The sequence below is a fragment of the Ambystoma mexicanum genome, chromosome 12 (assembly GCF_040938575.1).
Source record: "Ambystoma mexicanum isolate Mex_15411 chromosome 12, UKY_AmexF1_1, whole genome shotgun sequence".
NCBI classification, from domain to species: Eukaryota; Metazoa; Chordata; class Amphibia; order Caudata; family Ambystomatidae; genus Ambystoma; species Ambystoma mexicanum.
Window position 1 is genome coordinate 815929982 of NC_090936.1, and position 20710 is coordinate 815950691.

Sequence of the window (20710 nt, forward strand, 5' to 3'; positions counted from 1 at the left end):
GTGTAGCCTACACCCCTTACAAAAACATGGGTACCCCTTACACCCATGGCACCCATCCTGTCCGCATACCCCCCTACTGCACATGTACCACTGTAGTCCACACGGTTTATAGTGATAATGTCGAAAAACATAATGTCGAAAGCCAAAATGTCGAAAACATAATGTCAAAAAAAAAATGTGAATGTCTTTTTTTCTTTGTTTTTTGTTCGAAATGGGGGGGTTCCCCGCAACCCCACTTTTTAATTTTTTTTTTTCTGTTTTAACCTTTTTTTTAACTTGCAGAACCCAAAAAAAAACAGGTAAATAAAAAAATAAAGCATTCGAAAAAAAAAAAATGTCAACATAATTTTTTCGACATTTTTGTAATTCGACATTATGTTTTCAACATTATAACTGCACACCAGTCCACACACCACCCCCTAACCACCATCAACTGTGACACTCCCACAGGCTGGCCCCTCCAGATGGGAGACCACGTCCTAGCCCCCTCACCTGTGACACTAATCGCAGGCCACAAGCAGTGTGATGAGCAATCACATCAGAGTATGTTAACTGTAATCCGTCTACATGACTATGTCAGACATCCAAATGCACGTGTTGCATCCAGGCGTGAGTGACGGCCAGTCACACATTCCCATCTTTGGCACATACACATGAACATCATGCATGCACATGACGCAGGCAATACTACCTCAACTGTCACACTTGTCACACGGGCATGTCTCAGACAGAAGTAACACAACATGTGCACGGTCTAAAAGGCAGCAGTACAACACACAATGCAATTGATAACTCATTCAAAATACATAGGGTCCAATGCACACATGGAGAGAAATGTCTGGGGCATGCATGCAGACATCCTTCTCAGAGGCATACTTGCTGCAAGCCTAAGGGGCTCATTGCCAACATGCAGCACCATGCACATGTACCGTAGAGCATAGCAACACATGGATACTCACCAGTTGACTCCAGAGGTTGACGCAACTCGCAGACCTGGGTGAAACTTCTCCAGGATCCGAACGTTGGTATTGGACAGCTGGCACCTGCGTTCATAGTGCACCACTGCGGTGGCACCAGCCTGGAAGTAGTACAGGGCTATGATGTGGGTCCTGGATTTCATGTCCTCTAAGAGCTTATGCATGGTCTAGAAGGTCTGGGATGCCACTGCATTGATGCCATTCATTATCCCGTCCAAGATCTGCTGACGTCCTTCCTTGCCACGTTGCATCACTGGGTCGAAGAGGCATCTTAATTCTCCAGGACCTTCTCCACCACAATGTCAACTTCCCTGGCAGAGAAGTTGACAGCCCTCTGCCTCACTGCCATGGGGTTGCCACTCTGTCTGAAGATGACGTTGTAGACATGGCAACCCCCGAGGCAGGGGTGGCTGGGCAAGGTTTCCTGGAGCAGGGCTGTGGAGCTGTGGTGGTGGTATGGTACAGTGGGAGTCTGATGAAGCTGCTGAGGTAGTCACAGGGCCAAGGACTGGAGCCCTGGCAATGGCTGGACAGCAGGCATTCCAAACGCAGTGCAGGTGGACAGCTGGCACACACACTGGACAGGCAGCAGCAGATGGCTAGGTAGGAGGCAGCTCAGGGCAGCAGGAGGCAGGTAAAATGGCTTGGAGGCAGGAGCGTGGGTCTTCTGTGTTTTAATCCATAGGCAGCCCGAAACAGAGTGACAGGACTTTGCACGTAAAAAATTAGCGTGGACACGTAAAACCTGAGGAAAGGCTCTCAGTGCGTAACTTACGTGACAAACGCTGCACGCTGTTGTTGAGCATGCCAGATTCAGGGATACAAAAGTATGCGTAGAAGCAACTCCGACCGTACGATGAAGGGGACTAGATGGACGAGTGAAATACTGTGAATTTTGGGGTGCCATGCAATTCGTTAACATCAGGTACTGTACAAACTTCTTATTTTGGTGGGGGATTTGCCTCCACGCATACGTGTGTCTACTTTTGTATTTTCAGAGGCCAACTGTGAGTCATGTACACATTTTTCCTACTCTGGGTGCCCCTGTGTGTCATGTACCTCTAGTCTTACCTTTACTGTAGCTTTCCAGGGTTTGCGTTTGCATTTTTAGTTTTGCTGGGTGCCACTGCGTATCATGTAATGCTTTTTCTTTTAATGAAAGCTATCCAGGTCTCGCATACGCAAAGCTTCATTTTTTGGGGTGCCTGTGACTTATGCATCCCGTATTTATATCACCTGGGGTATTTTTGAGCCTTGCTGGACCACAGAAGTATGTTTCCATCCACGTACGCTGCCACCTCACTCTAATTGCCCAGGACAATTGCTTGGTGTGCCTTCCATTGTTCACTCACACTTGGAACATGAGTGGAAAGGCCCCAAGAGGGAAAGGTGTCAGAGGTGGCCAGGGTCAGGGATGTGCAGTGGAAGCAGCTGTCCCAGCCCTAAGGGTCCACAGACATTCAGCAAAAGCAGCTGTCCCAGCCCCAAGGGTCCAGGGACGTGCAGCGAAAGCAGCTGTCCCATCCCCCAAAGGGTAAGGGACGTGCAGCTAAAGCAGCTGTCCCTGCCCCGAAGGGTAAGGGATATTCAGCTAAAGTAGCTGTCTTAGCCCCAGTGGGTGATGCCATGCCCCAACAACTAGTGGTCTGGCACCTGGAGCCCAGAGTGGTCCCAGGCACACAGGGCCAACACCAACACCACATGTCAAAAAGGCAAAGCCTACACAGCAGTAACAGGCTCAATCCCATGGCACGGCACAGGACACTTGCACGTTGAGGAAGAGGAACCTAAATGATGAACTACGTCACTGAGCACCACCATGACATGTGACCGAATCCGGGGAGCAAACATCCACCTGCTCATCATATGGTGCTTTGGCAGCATGTCACGGATCAGATCAACACCTTAGGGTTTGGGAGGCACACAGCTGCTCAGCTAGTGAAGCACTCTGCTGCTCAGCTAGTGAAATGCTGGAATGATCTCACCCATTGCACCAAGCTGGGTGCCAACCTTGCCTCTGCTATTGCAACTGAAGGGGGTCACCAGAGGAGAAGGAGCTCACCCAGCATGAAGAGACTATGAGAAAATTCATCCTAATGGAGCAGGTGCTAGGTGTGGGAGGCCTGCCAAATTATGAGGGCACATCCAGTGAGTGACCATGATTGTGCATCCTGAGTACGTTTAGTGAAACAAAACTAAGATGTATGATTGTGTTGCGTATCTGCCTGCATTTGAAAGACTGCCCTGGGTGAACCATGTTGTGATGTACTGACTCCTGTCTTGTGTACTCAAGAGTAGATACAACCTATGTGTTGTACATCAGTTGCACATGGCCGTGTGACAGTACTCATCCCCCACTAGCATACGCACCCAACATCTGCAACATGCTACCACAACATGCCATCTTGTTAGTTGCATCAGTGATGTCAGTGTCTCTGCTCGGCTAGACAGGTGCTTGTGTCTGCTTGTGTCTGAAGCACCAGTTACACTTCATGCACTATATGGTGTAGATTCTCTATTCACACATGTACGTAGGTGCTTCCATGCTACATAGAACATCCAAGAAGATTACCAACACGCCTCACGGCGTGCCATGAGTGAGTGTGCATATTTCTAGACTGTGCACATCCCTGCTGCCGCTATGGCAATGACTCCGGAGTCAAATCATTGTGAGGACTGATGCCTGTTACCCTCCCACACACTCTATGGTTCCAGGCCCCTGTTCCTCTTGTGGATCACTGTACCTTCTTCCTATCTCCAACTGCATTTACTTACTCTCACCACTTCAAAGAGCTTGGCTAGGTGTTACTCTTACAGTCATACTTCAACTGGAACTGTTTCCTTTATTCCACACTTAGGTCATGTTTACATCGTGTGCAGTCCCTGTGCCAGGTCAACACTGGTGTGGCATGTGATGGATGCATATTGAATGTGAATATGTGTGTCTGCCTGTTGGCATGTCATGTAATAGCATGTCACAGAGCCACATGACCATGCCCATTTCACTGGTATTAGTCAATAGTTTGCTGTGCCATGTGCCTAATGTGCTTGCTAAACACCGTGTATGTTGGCAATGTATCCATTGGCTGCATGGCCCTGAGCAGGGAATGTTGTTGCTAGTCTGCATATGCCATGATCAGATAGCTTTGTGTACATAGTGTGTGGATGCTGTTTCTCTCATGGTGACATGCCCTGCATTTTGTTGCATGACAGCAATGTGTGCACATGTTTACTGTAGACACATTTCACATGCCTCCTCATGTCTTTTTATTTCCTTGTGCAGGTGAACAGGCACCAGATGCAGTGGAGAAGGAAGAGTAGGGAGAAGGGTCTGTGGCGGTCCAGACCACCAGTGGAGGATGTGGCAAAGCAGGCCGTGAGAATCCACTGGTGTTGCAGACCATCCCGGGCCTTTCTTCATACGATTCTGACTCTTGGGACTCCAGTAGCTCTGATGCTGAACTGGATGTGCAGTCCTCAATGCTGGCTGAGGTGAGTGCACCAATTGTTGGAGCAGTTGGGGCATGTGAGTCTGCAGGGGACCATGTGACTTCACAAGGCCCGTCAGTGGTGTCATAGCCATCTGTGGGGGTTACGGATGCAAGGCCACACTCCCATGTATTGGTTTCTGGTCCGGGGCAGATGTCCAATGGGGTTTGCAGTCCTGCAGCCAGAGACAGTGGCATCACAGCAAGGGCCATGCTCCCTTGGGTTAGGCAGGTGTGAGCCCGCACACATGGGGCACGTGTGCAGCCTGGGCAGACCGAGTGGGAACAGCAGATGTTGCGTTCTGCACATTGACAGGGTGCTGGCTTGGAGAGTTTGGCTGAGGGCATGGATAGAGGGGCCAGTTCCATGAACCCACCAGAAACACAGGTGGAGCAGCAACTGCAGGTAATGCGGTCTACATGTTGCTCCCACAGGCTGCACATGGAGGCCAACATCAGGAGCTATGGGGCAGATCTGAGGTCTCTGCAGGCATCCCTGCTTGCAGAGGTTAGGGCACACATGGAAGCCCTGAAGCAAGAGTTGTTGGCCCACAGAGCTGCAATCCCAGAGGAAGAGGCAGCCACCAGGAGACTGTTCCAACAGGAGATGCTAACATTGTGACAGGATATCTTCCCATAACTCTGCATAACGTGATGTTTTGCATGGTGACCTCAAGCCCTCAGTGTGCTGGTGCATTCATCAGTGTCAGGCATGGCCGCTGCCACTGAGAACCATGCCAGGGTATAGCATGGTCAGCCTTAAGCACCACTACCACCTTCTGATTCAATCAAGGATCGTGGTGCCAACAGAGACATGCCTCCTGGTCCACCATAGCAGTGTGGACTGTGAGCACATGCAGGTTTATCTTTTTATTTTTATTTTTTTTCCGTCCACCCATGTGGCAGTTGGCATGCACACTGACCCTGCCCCCTCCTGGGTGGACCCCCACCCCGGTCCATGTATTTTTGATTTTATTTCACTCCAGGCCCAGATGTTGGCATTTTATTTTTGAGTTGAGTTTCCTGGTTATTTTTTTTTATTAATTTCATATATTTTCCTTGAGGTGTGCTGTTAACATCTCAAGGGCATGACGTTTGCAGTGGTGGACATGCAGGCATGCATAGTGAGGTCAACTTGTATGTTTGCATGGTGGTGCACAGAATGTCATATGCAAGTAAATATGGTTTCTATGTTCCATCACACGTGTGCTGTATGAATAGTATTTCACTAGGCCTGTTGGAATCTCTTCTCGCATATTGTTTCAGTAATCTGTTATCTGACGGTGACTTCTGTCCCGGGGGAGACACCCTGCACCATTTGATGGCCATGCTCCCCATGCCCTATACCAGGCACTCTCCCTCCTGTACCTAATTAGGAGACACAGTTCCGGGTGAAGCCGATGCAGGATTCACACCATGCCGGCGCAGTCAGCGGGTAAGCATGGGCACTGTCTTGCATGTTGAGCATGCATCATTGGCGTGCATGTTTGCTGCATGTCTTAACTTATATGTGCTTTGCGTGCTAACATGTTGGTATGGTTATTTAAGTTGTGCTCATGTCACTGTGTTACCTACCTTGGTAAATTCCTCTATCGCCGCACCTACTGTTCTGCAGAGCATGTCATTCTCCATCGCCAATCCAGGCAGTGTACTCCTTGATGTGCATTTCCTTGGGCTTCCTGTGAAGTGTCACTTTCTCTCCCTCTCTCTGTTGTGGTACACTGCACTCCTGGGCTGATCACTATCTATTTCCTGTCACCCTCTGGCACCATGTGTTGCTCCTACAGTGGGTGGTCTCTGTATATTTTCTGTAGCAAATCATGTGTTGTCATGGATGTGCATGTTGTTTCTGTTGTTACTATGCATGTGATTGCATTTAGGGGAAGTGTCTTCTGATGATGTGCATCATATGCAAGGCAGGTGGCTACCATGTACAGGTAAGTGAAGGGCATTAGCAGACACTTGTGTGGTGTTTGCATGGGAGTCTAGCACTGTGTGTGTTCACTTGGGATTGACTTGTCTTATGGGCCATCAGTACTTCTTAATGGGTGCATGTTTCACAGGGTGTTCTTCTGATGTTGGGTCTATGCATGGTGTAGTTTTGATGGACTGGTGGGGTCACTGTTTTTACATTCTAAATTGTGGGCATCCTAACTGTGTGGGCCTTTCATGGGTGTTCGGGAATGGGTAGCATGGCCAGCTGTCTGTGGCCTGTGACATGTGTTGCTGGTTATGCTGATTGATCATGTGTAATGAGTAACACTTCACCTCCCTTGCAATGTTTGTGGGTTTATGGATCAACGGCACATTGGGCTTGTGTTGATTATGGATCAACCATTATGGTGTGCAGCACCAGTTGAAAGCCACAAACATGTGGGTATTTATGGACTTTTTTGGGATACTATGTTGTGTACCAGCACATTAGGGTTAGTGGTGTTGGTGCTTTCTCATGCATGTACCATGCATGCTGCAACATGGTGTTTGCAGCTTCAAGTTCACCACAGCTGGGTGCATGCTACTGCTGCATTCTATTGAATGCAGCATTTGACCAATTGTATGCTGTGACAATGAACTCTGCATTGACAATGCTCTTTTGGTTTACATCCTACATCTAGCATGCATTTTGCCTTGATTGCTGTACCACATTGCTTTGCGTTGTCTGCTTATGTGTTCCATAGCAGTTCCCTCAGTGGCCAGCATTCCATTGTGACATCGGCCTCTGTGTATTTATGCATCAAGCATGGTCCTGCCGGGAGTGCAAGAGCTGAGTATTTGTGTACTTGCATTGTAGTGGTTTGCATCACAGCTGCACTCTCCAAAATGTGCTGCCAACTTGCCAATCCACCCACCGTATATTTTGCACCTACTCCTTCTCAGTCCTTTTGTAATGCACTTGCATCTCATTTATTTTCAAAAAGCCAGGACATACTAAACCTCCTTGTGAAAGGCTCTTCTAACCCAACCCTCCTCCCTCTGCCACCCTACCACTCACCCTCCTCACGCCGCCTCCTCCTTCACTCCTGTCTCCCCTGAAAAGGTCACCTGAGTTGTAAACTCCATGAAGGTCTAATCCACACAGATGGGCCCATGCTCATCCAAAACCATAAAGGGCAACATCTCCTATCTGGCCCCTGCTCTTGCTGATCTCTGCAACCAATCCTTTGCTTCTGTTTCATTTCCATCCTCCTTCAAGAACTTCCTTGTGTGCCCTATCCTAACAATACCATCTGCAGAGCCTTCCTGCCCAGCCAACTACCACCCCATTTCAATCACCACCATCCTGGGGAAACTGCTTGAGAAGTTTGCCCTCCTCCAAATGGACACCCATGACGTACATGTTGGCGGTGAACATGTACACCAGTGTGGATTCCAGCCTTCCAACCTTCCTGAGCCACAGACACTGCTCTCCTGAACACCCATGAAGAGCTGCTAGCATCCCTCAATTCATAATCCCCTGCTGTCCTCATCCTCCTTGATATCTCATCTGCATATGACGCAGTGAAGCATTCCATCATCATTAAAATGTTACATTAGAGACCAGAGGACTGGTTTAGCTCATTCATAACCAACCATTCCCACACAACCATTCTGTGCCCTTTCTCCTTCCCTACTTCCTCCTCAACCTGTGGCGTCCCGCAGGTCTCCATTGTTTTGCCATACGTCTTTAACATATACATTTCCCTGCTGCGCTTCATTGTCTCATTCTCCCACAAATTCCAGTGCAATGCCAACAACACACAACTCTTCAGCAATGTTCCTATTGACAAACTTGCACCTTCATTCAACCTGACTGCCTCTCTGCCATCCTGCCCTGGTGCACTGCAAATGACCTCAGCGCGCATCGGAAGTAGCATTCGAAAGTAGCTGTTGAGCTGTAAGGGCTGGCTACTCTGCTTTTAGGATGTCGGAGTTCGCTTTTCCAAAGGACTCATTTGGACTCATTTGGTCCTTTTGTGTGCAGCGTGGAGCTCCGTTGTCTTGCACCCTTGATTCATCCTCCCGCCTACCTCCCGCTCGCCTTCCTGCTTGTCATCAATTACATAAGCTTGAGAGCGCGTGCATCGCGCGCACACATCGGAAGGTAGCATTCGAAAGTAGCTGATGAGCTGTAAGGGTTGGCTACTCTGCTCTGAGAGTGTGCTTTTTCAAAGGACTCATTTGGACTCATGTGGACCTATTGTGTGCAGCGTTGAGCTCCGTCCGTAAGAGGAATCTCTGTGCCCTGCGCAACACGGATTTATAGTCAGCAAAGCAACATTCAACCACTGACTTTGTTAAGAAGTACACTTTGTGTGTTATTTCTACTGCGAACTCAGTTGATAGAACTGTGGGCTCGCCTGATAGAATTGTGGGCTTGCTTATACTCTGTGGGGAATTGTGGGCTTGTTACCACCTGTAGAGTGTGTTGCTGCATTTTTGTTTATCACGCCCCTAAAACTCTCTCTCCCTCATTTCAGCCTTGCACCCTTGACTCTGCCTCCCGCCTACCTCCCGCCCGCCTTCCTGCTTGTCATCAAATACATAAGCTGGAGTGCACGCGCATTGCGCGTGCACATCGGATGTAGCATTCGAAAGTAGCTGTTGAGCTGTTTGGCTGGAGGCACGAGGTGAGAGGTAGGAAACGTTTGCCACTCGATCACAAAAGGCACCCACTTGCATTTATATATTGGTTACCCTGATGTGAGCATCACTTCATTCAAAAGTGTTATTTGTTCTGATGTTTTCCATTCCTCACAAACAACATTAGACCCTTTAGTACTACAGTTTGTAGGCGGTGGTAGTCGCACACTATGGAAACGACTCTCTTTAATGGAAAGAAAAAAACATGAATTCCCCTTAAAAGACAACCAAGCAGCAGTCCATCTAAAAACAAAAATAAAAAAAAGTACAGTCCGGTGCCTTCTCTTAATGGGAAGCGCTCTTTTCACCCGCCAATCATGAGAAAGCCTTTGCCCCCCCCCCCTTTCGAATTTCGGCCAGTTTCCACTACTGAGGTCATCAAAATCATCTCCAGTGTAAAACCGTCAAGATGTCCAGGCAACGCACCATATTCCCTGCCAGTCATCAAAGAATGTGTTACAGAACTCACCCCATTCATCACCTCTCTCATCAATAACTCCTTCTCAAAAGGTACAGTCCCTAAGAATCTGAAAGAAGCATGGATCCTCCTGCTTCTAAAAAAAACATCCCCTGATCCCAGCATGCCTACTAATTATCATCCATCACGACGGTCCCCTTCCTGCTGAAAATCCTTGACCGCGCCGACCACCTCCGGATTCAGTAACACCTGGAAAATAACAATCTCCTGGGCCTACTCCAATGGGACTTCCGACCTAGAAACGGTACGGAAACAGCACTCCTTGACTGAAAAAACCAAATGGACACCATAACTGACAATGGAAATGTAGCCATACTACTGCTCCTAGACCTCTCTGCGGCATTTGACTTAGTAAATCACAAACTACTATGCCACCACCTGAACAGCTCTGCAAACTTCTCACCACCCAATGCCATTTCCTGTATAAAATCATTCCTCTCTGAGCGTACTATGAGAGTGTTTTCAAACCTGGCTAACGCCACCCCTGCCCCCCCATTCCTTGTGGGGTACCTCAAGGATCTTGCATGTCACCAACGCTATTCAACCTATTCCTCAAGCTGCTATTTGACTTTCTTGATGAACGTGTAGTGTCCAATACAAACTATGCGGACAATACACAAATTCAAATCCACCTAACTGGAGACTACAACACTGTGCTCATGTTTCTGCAGGCTACGTTCAGGACATTTAGGTGTCTTGCCATCTTTTATGTGGTGAGCTGGCACGCCTAGGTTTTGTACTGTTTGGTGAACATGATGGTCATACATGTTGTGAATCGTTGGTGACAGGTGGGTGGTTGTGAATATAATGTGAGAAGCAGCATGGCTGCTGTGGTACATTTGCATTTGGACTGTTGCTTGCGTGGGTTGCTATGTAGCAAGCTCCACAAGTATAATGGTAGTGCACATGCCATGCAACAGCTGGATGTTGTGTAGCCACAAGCTGAGTCTCATTACAAATGTGTCATTTGCGGTTTCCATGCTATCTGGTGTCGGGAGTACTGTTTCTGATGTCATATTCATGCTGGTCATAGTGTTTGTGACGTTGAGTGGGCATCACACTTTGCACTCCCTCTTGCTGGTATGTTGCATGGGTGTGTTCCACTGTGCAAGTCAGTATCTGGCAGATCTACAGGACAGTTTGTGCCTGGGGTTTGTTCTGCATGTGTTGAGTGCTACATACATGTGTGCGGCGTCTGGCCCTTACGTGATGTGGTTTTGCATTCCAATTCATCCGTAAATCTACTTGACTCGCATAACACTTGCATGGCACACTTTTAGGGTTAGCACAATCACTTTGCCTAATGTCTGTGCTTTTTATTTTTAAATAATGAATGGGGCCCAGGGTATTACAGAAAATGTTCACCAATCCAAGTGTAATTAGTTAGTAATTTGGCAAAAAATGCTCTAGTGCAAAGAAAACATATTTTCTTTCTGTGCATTTTTGAGTTCATTCGAATTTTTTTTTTTGCAATGGAGACATTTGTCCCAGTTCTAATTGCAACTGTACAAATTGAAATACCTGTATTATGACTCGTGTCTTCAATGCATTTTTGCACCTAATGCAATTTTCCCTAATGCTACTACGATACAGTATGAGCACTGAGCAAACATTGCTCTTGTACAAAAATGCACTGAACGTATATGCTGTTTGCAATAGGGAAATGTTCACCCTAGTGCTAATACTGTGCAAAATTGCACCTACACCAGTGAAGGGTTTCTGTAATCGTGCCCTTGATGTTCTAATTCAGTGGTAGAAGTGAGTTTGTGCTGTGTGTGTGTGTGTGTGTGCGTGCGTGCGTGCGTGTGCGTGTGCGCGTGTGTGAGAGATTATATGGCGTAATATGATATGATATGATATGATATGGTATTTGTAACGCGCCTATACACAGGTGTTTCAAGGCGCGACGAGGCAGGGAGGGGAGGAACAAGGGGAGACATAACAAACGATCCTACTAGGCCAGGTGTCATTCAGATCGCGCAAGTGCAGGGGTGGGGGAGGGGGAAAAAGTGCAAGGGGAAGGGGAGGGGGGGAAGTGCAGTAAGGTAAGTGGCGTAAAGTAATAAATAAAAAAAAGGGCCAGCTGGTGGCAAGTGCAAGGTAAGTGCAGAACAAGTGCTGGGGAAGGGGGGGGGCTGTAGGGATACAGAGACAGTCCCGCAGTGCAGAGGGGTTCCAGGGGATCAGTGGCTGGGCCCAGGACCGAAGGCCGTTTAGAGTGGTCCAGTTGCAGGATCAGTGCAGTTTAGTGAAGAATTAATTAGCTGTTCAGCAGGGGAGAGAGTGTGAATACATATGAATAAACAACCTTTTGGTGAGCCTCGCACATTGTGAAATACCCTGCTTTCTTCTGTAGTGCTTCTTTCATGAAATAAGCATGAGGCCTCTGATGCAGCCTTCAGTAATGAATCCTCATCATATTCTGGAGATTTGTATTAGATGATAATGTTCAGTTCAGTTTTACATTGAAAGCCTTTGAGCCAACTCCGTTTTCGTTTCACTTTTAATGTCCAAAGAACTTCAGAAAGAAGGCACCTTTTTAAAGTATGATATATTTTATTGTTGATCTCAACATGTACATTGAAAAAAAACTACGAAGTGTTAAACATGTTCCATGTTCATAAACTCGCTTAAATATTAAGTGGGTATTATATCTGCTAATATGTAAATGCTGCATTTTTCTTTATGGAGAAAAGTGATCACCACTTCACCAAAGTCTTTTAAACTCTAGGGCCTTCTGTGGATATAAAAATGACGTTTGGAAAATAGCCAGCTAACTTCGATAAGAACTAAGAGAAGAAGAAACTCTTTCATATTTTGCAATATGGTAAAATTACACAATGCTTCTCCTGGTTGCACTGCGAAATTGGTCAGAGAAACATTCACACTGGGACTTTCTATGCAGAGTCGTCTTATCTGAACTAGGCTCTAATTTGATGCCCCAGCAAACGGAACTGCTTCAGACAAACAAATCCGTATCTAGAGATCGGATATGTTAGGTCAAAGGTTAGAGGGTTCCCTGCAATTTTAAAGTAGGCGCAAAGAGAGCATAATACACAGCTCTATTGACAGAAACGTTTCAGATTCGTTCTCTGCGGAATTACGTAAAAAATATCGGAGGTATCAGATTTTGTCATAGGGGAGCAGGCTTCCAATTTGAAGTTTTTCTTATTTGTTCAATCACTTCTTAATTTTCCTTTCAACTGCCACACATTTAAGAAATAACATTTTAATGTTCATCAACGAGGGATGTTATTACACGTGCGTTATTTCCAATAATGTGAACAACACATACACTGTTATGTGCTTTGGAGTGTTCGCTATTGACCTTATTACTTACAAATTCCTGCATATAATTCAGCAAAAAAGAGTTGATTGTGTTGTGCATTACAACAAAAATATATATCTAAATTCAGACTATAACAGCAATTGCTTTAAATTTCAATCTGTGACATATCTGTTCCTGGTAGTAGATGGTAAGTAGATCATATATCTTGCAGGTTTAAAAACCAAAACACCAAAACACTAAAAGATAAACCATGTGTTAAACATTCTTGGTTACAATAAGTACCACTAGAAGCCAGGACACATGCAGACTTGAAATCTGCTGCTTATAATTTGAAGCACTGGGACGTTTTCTGAACCACCAGAAAACAGCAACGCTTTATCTGACCTGGGGCGTTAGGTCCTTTGACTCTGCCCATTTCCTGCCATGTCCCTCTGAGTTAACGGAAGCCAAAAGCAGAAAAGAGAACCCAAATCCTACTAGACCAATTGAAATTAATTCAAATTTGGATACCACCGAGGACCTAGAATTTTATTCTATGTCTGACTCTGAAGGAAATTCAAGTGAGAACATATCATATCCAGGTACTATGACATCCTTAGATGAGGTGTTAGCCTGGCTAGTCCATCAAATACAGGCTGAAGAACTATTTCAAACTGGGTTGGAATGGCTGATTGCCTCTCATGAAAAACCCAACATCCCCCAGGGAGTTCTTCAGCCCAAAAACAGAAGGGGATGATCTGGAAAGTTTTTTTTTTTTTTTAACTTTGAGAGGTTAGTGACTCAGTTCCGATGGTGGATTAATTAAAATTATATCACTTAGGTCCCTTGCTAAAAGGAGAATTACAAACTCACTAAAACAAATCAAGGAAGGCCTCATACACTCAGTGGGTCAAACCAGCAACTTCTATCGCCGGAAGTTAAGAAGCGTTAAATTGAGCCTCTGGGAAACGCCAGTGGAATTGGGAGAACGAGTTAGGAATACACATTCTTTGTGGATGGGAAAGAAAACCTTGCCTTAAGAGTTGGAAGCCCTAAACATAGATCAATTTATCAACTCCTTGCCTCCCTCACTTCAACAAGCAGTCTTATAACTGAATAAGCACACCCTGTTTTTAGCAATTGAAACAGACCAACATTTTGATGATGCTAATAAGCACTTTCATTTGTTACATTGAACAGAAGAGAGGAAATAAAATAGGGGACCTCTTCAACCAAATTATTTTCCAAAAGAAAGAATAAACTTTCATAGCCAAACCAGGGACCTTCATAGTGAGGAGAGATGAAAGATAGAGAAAAACCAAGACCCCAAACCCAACGAGGAAATGAGAAGAGAAGATAGTAGACCCACAAAACCCATGATTGCAATTTATTTTTCATGTAAAGAGCTATGACACTTAGCTAGGAATTGTCCCCAAAATACAAGAGAAGAACCCTTGGAAATTGCATGCATGGTAGGGGAAGAGCAGGAAGATCCGGTTTATTGTGAACATGTGGAATCCCAGAGCAATTTCTTTTGTGGAACATCATTGAAGTCCACTTACAAACCTATTCTTGTCAATTGAATCCCGGTTCAGGCCCTAGTAGATTTTGGTAGCAAACAGACAGCAGTGCATGCAGATCTAGTACCACCTGAAAAATTAAAAGGGTCATCATTAGTGAAAATCACCTGTGTCCAGGGAGGCCAAGACATTTATCCCAAAGTAGTTATACCCATCCAAGTGCAAAGGACAACCACCATTTTAACTTCAGCCATTACACCAGGTCTACCAGAGGAAACTTTTATTGGGACTGACTTTTCAAGTTTCCCATCAATATTGCAGGAGGTCAACACATGCCATCCCCAGTTTTCACCATGGCAAGAAAACACATTCATACCCACAACTCCTGTGTAGAATTGGTCTTCGGTTCCACTAGATGTGCAACCTGAACCCCTGATAAGCCATTAGCATCTTCCCCTTGTGGGGAGGCCTTATTTATAGTGGAAGGGTATGTGAGGATCCCAAGGGTGTCTTCACCTCCTTTCCCCCAACATCCTCTGCTCAGATGGCCAGGAAAAGGCCATCGCTTTTGGAATCCGACCATGGGGTGGATATGCGAGTGAGGATCACCTGGGTGGAGGTGATTTGGGGACTGGGGAGAGGACCTCCTTGGGTGAAACATGGTATTCTCCATTCCCTTTTTACAATGAACCCTCAGTCCCAGCAGCCATTATAGTTTACTGCCAACCCTTCACCTTTCCTGCCTTTCAAAATGACGGAAATGCCATTATTATACTGGGACGAGGAAGAGATCAACTGGGAGGACACCTCCTTATTTGGGTAGGTTAAACACACAGCCCCCTCCGATTATCTCAGGGAAATATCAGATCAATGCCAAACCAAGGAAGAAATAACAACAAATTTTGCATACTTCCATTCATTTACACCACTTTGGTACTGAGATGAGGAAGAGGGCTGTGGAGGAACACCATTGCAGTAGCCAGGCATGCCCAGCTAATATGATTAACTATAGTCAGGCAACTGAAGACAAGGACCTGCACCTGCAACCATTTAACAGGCCCCAGTTGCGTAAAAGGAAAAACCACCACAGAGAAGGGAGAAACCTGTCTGGAGGACACATTGCGGCTGTCAGACGTGGAGCAGGCTGGAGAGGGGCCGGCGGGAAGGATGCTTTGTGCAGCAGAAGGGTGAAAGAGAAACAGGGGACAGAGCGGGCCATGAGGGAGTCAAGACACCAGCAGTACCTCTTGCCTTGTGTCCACTGGCAGAGCTGTGGATCACTGAAGGCTCCCAAGCCCCATAGGCTGCTTGTAGCTTCCGCGAAGGAAGAGCTTGGTTTAAAGACAAGGTGAGGAGAGTTCCTGCCAGAGTGCATATGCTGACCATGAAAGAGAAGTATGAGTGGTCAGGCAGGAGGGATTTAAGTTCAAGGAATGTGACTGCAGAGGATTTGGGAAGGTCAAAATCCTTGAGCATGACAAAGTGGATGTCGGTAGGAAATGGATCAAAGGGAAGAGTCAGATCAGGAAAGCAGGAGTTGAGAGGACCAGAGGGTTGATAGAGAGCCAGAACAATGAGAATGTAGGAGGGAGGAGCTCAATAGTGGCATATTGCAAAGAGGATGAGTTGATGGCAAAGCAGGGTAGACAGGCAGTGTTGAGGACTTTATTTATAATGAAACCCACACCACTGCCCTTCCCAACAGGTCTGGGATAGTGGGAGTAGGTAGCAGAGTCAGTTTGGAGAGTTGGTAGTGAGTTCTGACACGAGAGCCAGGTTTCATTGATAGCAAGAAGTGAAAGTTGAGGGTGATAGGACTCAAAGAGCTCAGTGATATAGGAAGACTTGTTGCAGAGGGATTGGGCATTAATTCCAGAGGCCAAGTGAAAGAGTGAAAGAGTGATAGAATGTGGATGAGAGGAGTAGGTGTGTGTGGTAATTGGGCGAGATAGATGTGGTAAGAAATCCTGGGAGCACAAGAGCGTCCTATTTTAGGGGTGCAGGGGGGAAGGAGGTAGCTGAGGAGGCCAGAGACAGATGCAGAAGTTACACCAAGTGGAGGCCAAAGGCTTTGTGAGAAGGGAAGAATATTAATGAGTTGAAGGAGGAATGCAACATCAGGATTCATGGTGGAGGGTAGAAGAAATATGTGAAGACAATTAAAAAGAGTGCAGACCAAGAGAGAGGGAGGGTTGATGGGTGAGAAGAAGCAGGTGTTATTTCTGAATTGGGCTAAGATGTGGGTAGATATAACCAAAGGACAATTAACAGACCCAAAGAAGAAAAGTGTTTGCTGGTCCTGAAGGGCAACAAAGGCTTTGTGGTGAATGGATAGTCAATGGATGTAAGGATCCCTAGGCATGGAAGCAGAAGTCAGCTAAAGGGGACTTGGTGAAGTCCTAAATTGAGCAGGGGTGTTGGCCCTAGTGCCCTTACCAGCCCCTTTAGGCATAAATGGGGAGCTGTTCTCTTCTGTTTTTGGCCCTTGGCTGCAGTTGCTCAGGCTTGATGCCCAGGGGAGACTGAACAAGGAAAGCAGCGTATCGCATATCCCTCTGGGAGACTTTCACAGTGTTCCAGGTTGCTTCCAGACTTGCAGGCAGAGTACTCAGTGTTGTAGGATCAGGGAACCTCATTTTGCAGGCAGGACCCCTCAGATGGTACGCAGGGTCCGCTGACAAGGCAAGATGTGGCCAAGATAAAAAACAAACTTTATGAAAAAAGGAACCGCTAGACAGTCACATGTTCCAGAAAGCCAGACAGTCACATGTTTAAGATAGCTTCCACACTTGCATGCAGAGTCCTGGATTTTGCAGGCCCAGGGAGCTTTTCATTCTGAGAATGTATGTATTGTGCAATCACAAGTTTCCAACAACCTAGAGGCTAGTTGAAATGAAGGCCAGTGGTTTTGATTCAATATTTTCATTTTATTTTGTGAATAAAGAAGAACTGTATACTTACTGAGCCAGTCCCCAAATGATACCTATATGTAAAATACACAGCTGATGCAATGCTTTTCTGCATCTATCTTAAAATGTCTTCTTACTGAAAAATGAAACATGACAACATCAAAAAGATGACTACACTGTAGAATGATCTCCGCTGAGTAGAGTTTTAGTTGCTGGGAATTGTGTAAGGATAATGTATACTTACATTTTCTAATGCAAATGTCTTAAATGTATAAAATAACTCGGGGGTTTACAAGAGAAAGGAATACAATAAAAGAACAGAAAAGAAACCAGTAAGTTAAGCTGATATTCCAGAAACTACACAGAGAAAGAAAAGGGTGTTGAGTACCTGGTACAGAAAAATGCTTCTGCACAAAGCTGATCAACATATTAGGTGTGGGATTATGCAGGTTTCTAGCTGAACTTCAAGTCTGGGTATGCTTGTAAGATGTCTCTTTTGAACACTAGATCACTGAGTAGTCATGCCATCAGGGTGCACAATTACATCCAGGGCAAAGACCTGGATGTGATGTGCATCACAGAAACTTGGCTCAAGGATTCAAGTGGTCCCAGAATATGTCTAGCAACTCCTCCTGGCTTTCACTTCTTTGGGAAAAACCGAGATCACAGTAACAGTGGCAGGGTTGCCCTTTTTGCAAAAAACAACTTGCACTTGTTGAATTCTCTAAAGAGTGCACAGGCTGTGAGATCAGCCACCTATTGTTTCTCCCCAATGAAAATAGCTGTATATACTTTGTTTTGATCTATCGGCCCCCAGAAAATATGCCAGATTTCATTGAATACATGGTGCTTCCCTTGGTCCACTTGAAATACCTAATTGTCCAACCATCCTACTTGGAGATTTGAATTGCTGGTTAAGAAATCCTGCAGATAGAAAAGCCTCAGATTTAGAGAGACTATTGAGTGGGCTGGATTTCGTAGTCCACAACTCCGAGTCTCGGTGTAAATATTTTAGACTGGGTTGCGTCCAGAAACATCGCCATGAAATGATTTTAAATACTAGCGCTTGTACCTGGTGCAATCATTCTTTTTTGGAATGCCTTATCTCACTCCACTGTACTCCTCTTAAAGTGCAAAATGCAGCAAAAACTATCATTACTAGAAATAGTTGAGACCGCAGGAAAAGAAAAGAAACTTATCGAGAAATATAGAAACCTTGAGAAACCTACATCCCGACCTCAGTCCTTCATTACTTCTGACGTGGATTGTTGTATGGTGCAACAGGTAAAATCACAATGGCCCTTAATTGAATTTCGGAGGTACCGATCATAAATCCTCAATGAGATTTCTAAATATTAAGACACAATGTAGGTCCAGACTTTTCATTCAAACCTACAATGGAGATAGAGATACGATCCTTTCTCAACTAACCGCTTGTCCGGGGGAGATCCTTCTGGCTAAATTCATTCTGTGATACCCTGGAGCTTTTGCTCCCTTTTTGACATGCTTTGTTAATGCTTCTTTCAACCACTGTTCTGTTCCTGCCTCCATCAAACAGGTCGTGGTGACACTTCTACCAATAAAACTGGTTAGAATCCAAGAGAGCCTAACAACTTGCACACCATCACAAATGCCCTCTTTTTCTTAAAAATCGTTGATAAGCGAGCAACCTCTCAGCTTCAACAATATCTGGAAGCCTCAGGCATCTTTCAATCAAATCAATCTGGCTTTCAAGCCCATTTTGGAACAGAGACTGCTTTATTAGTCTCACATGCTGGAGGTGTTGGAAGATAGTAGGACGGGCTGTTTATACTTCCGGATCTGTCAGCTGCATTAGTCCTGCTTGACCACAATCACTTATTGGACCTCTTGTCCTCTATTGGTGAGTGCTATGGAGAGGCTAGGAAATGGACTGGCTCCTTTCTGAAGGACAGGAAATTGCGGGTGTGCTGGGGCAATGCCTCCTCTGATGCTGAGCAAATTAATTGTGGCGTCCCACAAGGGACGTTTTTGTCACCAAAACTGTTTCATCTATACATGATTTCCCCCTGTGACCTCCTAACTACTCAGCGTCTTCTATTTATTAAATGTGCTGACGACGTTTACTCAACAGATTCTACTAGATTAGAGCACATTTACTGCATAATTAACTGTATGTGCATGAATAGTTCCAAGACAAAGTTGATGATTTTTGGATCTGTGCAGGCTAGAGACAAATTAGATCCAAAATACTCTAACATGTAAATTGAGAGAAATTGCATTAACATCTCGACTAGGGTTAAGACGCTGGGTGTATTTGCCAAAGCCTCTCTCGACTCTGATGTACACATGGACGGAGTAGTTGGCAGTACACAGTACCATTTGAAGGTGGTAAAACAGGTCGAACCCCTCCTTTATCTCCATAATCGACATACTCTGGCTACAAATCCTTCAAAAAGACGTGGTCCGAATTATTTGTGATATCCCAAGGAGGGAGCCATCTCCCATGCCAGAAAGGACCTCCACTGGCTTAATGTGCTTTCTAGAATATGGTTTGAGACTCTCACATTGACCCGCAAATGTATCAACAGTGATGCTCCTGTATACCTCAAGATCAATCATGGAATATGTTTCCATACGGACTTACGTTTGGAACCACAGTATCTGGTGTTTCGGAAGCGTATAAAAACGTTTTCATTTGGATAACTTGCATTGACTGTGTCTTTCCAGCTTAACTGACCGATACCCCTTTTGTGAATACGTCATACCTCCAATTTCTGTTTTATCCTCTTGCCTAAGTCCTTTTGTGTGATTGTTAGGACCCTGATGCTTGCAAGCTTTCGACTACTTTATAAATAAATAAATAAAATAAATGAAAGTAAATAAATTACCAGAAAGGTTCCGGGCACTTCCGGGTTGCATCGAAGGACCGCTCCAACACTGGGGTTTACAGTGGCTGTCTCTATGTGCAGGGTGTTCTTGTTTCCCTGTGCTGATCCTTGGCTGGGCTGCTATTATGCAGCTCCCACTCTGCAAATTGCGCTCACACTCCAGGCACCGGTCCATTATATTGCACTATGTGAGGAGCAGGAGTCACTGTTCTCCCCATCATGAGTGGGGTAGGAGCCATGAGGACTTCAAGTGGTACTTCAAGTGGGATGATCCTTTCCTCTGGCAGCCTCTTTCCCCTGCTCCTCAGGTCTCCATGCCAGTAGAGGACCTGAACATGCTTATTGTTGCCATGGTGAAAGACAGAAAGACATGCTAGATAGATGATTTCCTCCTACACCCAAGACGACTCAGTCTCCAACTGCACTGCCCTGATACCAATGATGGATTTGGTGGACAAGGAATATCAGAAGGCCAGGGTACACAAGGGGAAGTTTTTGAAATATGAGGTTATTGAGAAGGTTACTAGGCATCTCCAAACCTGGACTTGGTAGACATAAAGACACCAATGGCCCCTCCATC